At 40.5% G+C, this 3,587-nt stretch overlaps 1 non-coding gene across 1 annotated transcript; it reads left to right on the top strand.

Moving 5' to 3' along the window:
- The first annotated feature begins 1,256 nt into the window (after positions 1 to 1,256).
- Positions 1,257 to 1,327, top strand: trnag-gcc (transfer RNA glycine (anticodon GCC)). Its single transcript has one exon. It is a non-coding gene; the product is annotated as a tRNA-Gly (tRNA).
- The last annotated feature ends 2,260 nt before the right edge of the window (positions 1,328 to 3,587 follow it).

The following is a 3,587-nucleotide window of genomic DNA, read 5'->3' as shown; positions in this document are numbered from 1 at the left end:
GAGTCATAGAGATGTACAGCATGGAAACTTTACCCTTCAGTCCAACCCAATCTAGTCCCACCTGCCAGCACCCGGCCCATATCCCTCCAAACCCTTCCTATTCAAATACCCATCCAAATGCCTTTTAAATGTTGCAATTGTACCAGCCTCCACCACTTTCTCTGGCAGCTCATTCCATACACGTACCACCCTCTGTGTGAAAACATTGCCCCTTAGGTCTCTTTTATATCTTTACCCTCTCACCCTAAACCTATGCCCTCTAGTTCTGGACTCCCTGACCCCAAGGATAAGACTTTGTCTATTTATCCTATCCAGGGCCCTCATAATTTTGTAAACCTCTATAAGTTAACCTCTCAGCCTCTGATACTCCAGGGAAAACAGCCCCAGCCTGTTCAGCCTCTCCCTATAGCTCAAATCCTCCAACCCTGGCAACATCCTTGTAAATCTTTTCTGAACCCTTTCAAGTTTCACAACATCTTTCCAATAGGAAGGAGACCAGAATTGCATGCAATATTCCAACAGTGGCCTAACCAATGTCCTGTACAGCCGCAACTTGACCTCCCAACTCCTGTACTCAATACTCTGACCAATAAAGCAAAGCATACCAAACGCCTTCTTCACTATCCTATCTACCTGCGACTCCACTTTCAAGGAGCTATGAACCTGCACTCCAAAGTCTCATTGTTCAGCAACACTCCCTTGGACCTTACCATTAAGTGTATAAGTCCTGCTAAGATTTGCTTTCCCAAAATGCAGCACCTCGCATTTATCTGAATTAAACTCCATCTGCCACTTCTCAACCCATTAGCCCATCTGGTCCAGATCCTGTTGTAATCTGAGGTAACCCACTTCGTTGTCCACTACACCTCCAATTTGGTTGTCATCTGCAAACTTACTAACTGTACCTCTTTTGCTCGCATCCAAATCATTTATGTGAATGACAAAAAGTAGAGGACCCAGCACTGATCCTTGTGGCACTCCACTGGTCACAGGCCTCCAGTCTGAAAAACAACCCTCCACCACCACCCTCTGTCTTCTACCTGTGAGCCAGTTCTGTATCCAAATGGCTCGTTCTCCCTGTCTTCCATGAGATCTAACCTTGCTAACCAAGGGAACCTTGTTGAATGCCTTACTGAAATCCATATAGATCACATCTACTGCTCTGCCCTCATTAATCCTCGTTGTTACTTCTTCAAAAAGCTCAATCAAGATTGTGAGACATGATTTCCCACGCACAAAGAGCCCCTCTGTCAGTTGCATTGGTGGTTCAGTGGTAGCATTCTTGCCTGCCATGCAGGTGGCCTGGGTTCAATTCCTAGCCAATGCAAATTTGTTATCATTGATAGTCACAGGTGAGGTGCTGAAAGACTGGAGGTTGGCTAACGTAGTGCCTCTGTTTCAGAAGGGTAGTATGGACAATTCGGGGAAATATAGACCAGTGAGCCTGATGTTGGTGGTGGTCAAATTATTGGAGGGAATCCTGAGGGACAGGATGCACATATCTTGGGCTTTCCAAATTTTCTTTCTCTAGATGCATACAGGAAGAAACTATTTACTATCCATTCCTTTAGTGTGAGGAAAAACATTTTGCTAAGTTGGGTATCGGAATGTCCCCCAGGACTTTCGAATTGGCATAGGATAATTAAGGAATATGTTTCCCTGGACTTCCTCATGAATATGGTGCACCAAAAACGGAATTATCTTATAGAACATAGCGGCCCTTTTTGGACTACACCGATGCAGAAATATCGGCCTTACTGTTTAGGGCTTTTGTTTAGGACCTTTGTTTAGTCGTGAGGATGATGTTTGTTGGTTTTAGGGCCCCTGAGAGGAAGAATCCCATATAAATACAGGATTTGTTATGATTTGATATAATTTTATTTCGAATGCGTATTTATTTATTTACCTTCTTTTTTTCCCTTTTTTTGTTGACAATAATGTACGAATATGTGGTCTTTCTTTTATATATAGAGTCTTCTTTCTTATATCGTATTTTGTGTTTTGGCAGTTTGCAGAGTAGATTAGAAGTTAGTTTTCTTAATTTTATATTGGTGCTGATATTATACTGTATTATACTGATTACACTATTTTGTATTGATTTTGTAATTTTGTTAAAAAAAAATCAAAAATCTTTTTCTTTTCAATAAAAATATTCACAAAAAGAGGCCTCATCTATAACCCATGGTGAACATGTCGCAGACCTGGTTAGAGAAGTGCTTCTGCAGAGTATCAGGCGTCGGGTGACAATATCCTGCAGGGGTGCTCCCAAGTCAGGGCTCAAATGGGTCGTAGAATTTCTTTGAGTAAAGTTTAGGTTTCCAGTGGACATGAGGAAACTTTATAAAAAAGGCACAAATTTCAGACTGGGATAGCTCAAAGTAAAGGGCTTCCAGCTCAGGATAAATGACACTGTTGTAGCAAGCAGTGAGCACATTTACAGTTAGAGAAACTAAGGGCTGCAGAAGCAGCTCAAACCCCAGGTCTCAGCAAAACCTGAATTAGAGCAATTAAGGGGACATGGTTATAACCTAAACAGAGAAGGTTCGAATGGAAGAAGAAGGTTATGAGACTTCATAAAGGCTGCAGAAAAAGCACGGATCCCACTATTAAAACTGCAGTAGAGGTGGGAAATGCTAACTAAAACTGCAGACAGCTGGAATCATTTGGGGAAAACTGTGAAAGAAGCATGGATTATTACTAGAGCTGCAAACAAGACAAATCAGCCAGGAAAAAGCTTGTAATTAAAGCAGGCATCAGTAATAAAGCCACAGGTAACAGGATTCTTTCAGTAAAGGTATGACAGAGACAGGAATAATTTATTTCAGCCATAAAGAGTGTGTTTCATCTGTTAAACTGATGAAAGAAACCATTTTAGCCACAGAATGTAGGAATCCACTATTTTCACTGTAAAATGTGGGGAAACCCTCCAAGACAATAGCACATAGCAGCAGCTGTTTACTGCAAATTCAAAAGCTTTTTATAAATAATTTCATTAAGCTTCAGAAATGACAATGCCAAGAAATTTAGTTTCAGAGATGGGCCAAATAAAACAGAGTTGGGCATCTTGAAGAAAACAATTCTCATGATGCAGAATAGTTTCCAAATCAGATGATAAATCAGAAACTGAACGAGCAATTTGCAATTATGCACTTTTCCATAAATAACTGGGAGTATAGCAAAATAAGCAACAGTTACTTTTGAAGCACTGAAAGTCTTTGACAATTATTTTAGTTTCAGATTAAATAAAACTTTTGATAGGAAAGATATAATGTTGAGGGAAATCCATAGTTGATTCCATCGATGATATCCACAGTTCATGGACAAATGCAACTGTGGTGATTTAAAGTCAGAGTTCGTAAGAGACAGGATCATTGTTGGAATTTCTAGTGATTTTTTGATAACTAACTGCAGTAAAAGGATGATGACTCTCGAGAAAGCTATGGAGATGAAGACAAAGTCTGGAAATTGCCCTAATCAACCCTAATATGAGAAGATGAAGCCAACTTTGAGAGGTCACCAGAGACAATTTAGTTCATTGGGTGCAAGGTGACAAAGACGCATGAGGAACCATTAACAGTGAGTTGGAC

Source organism: Hemiscyllium ocellatum, chromosome 12, assembly GCF_020745735.1.
Source record: "Hemiscyllium ocellatum isolate sHemOce1 chromosome 12, sHemOce1.pat.X.cur, whole genome shotgun sequence".
Lineage (NCBI taxonomy): Eukaryota > Metazoa > Chordata > Chondrichthyes > Orectolobiformes > Hemiscylliidae > Hemiscyllium > Hemiscyllium ocellatum.
This window is presented reverse-complemented; position numbering and strand designations above follow the sequence as displayed.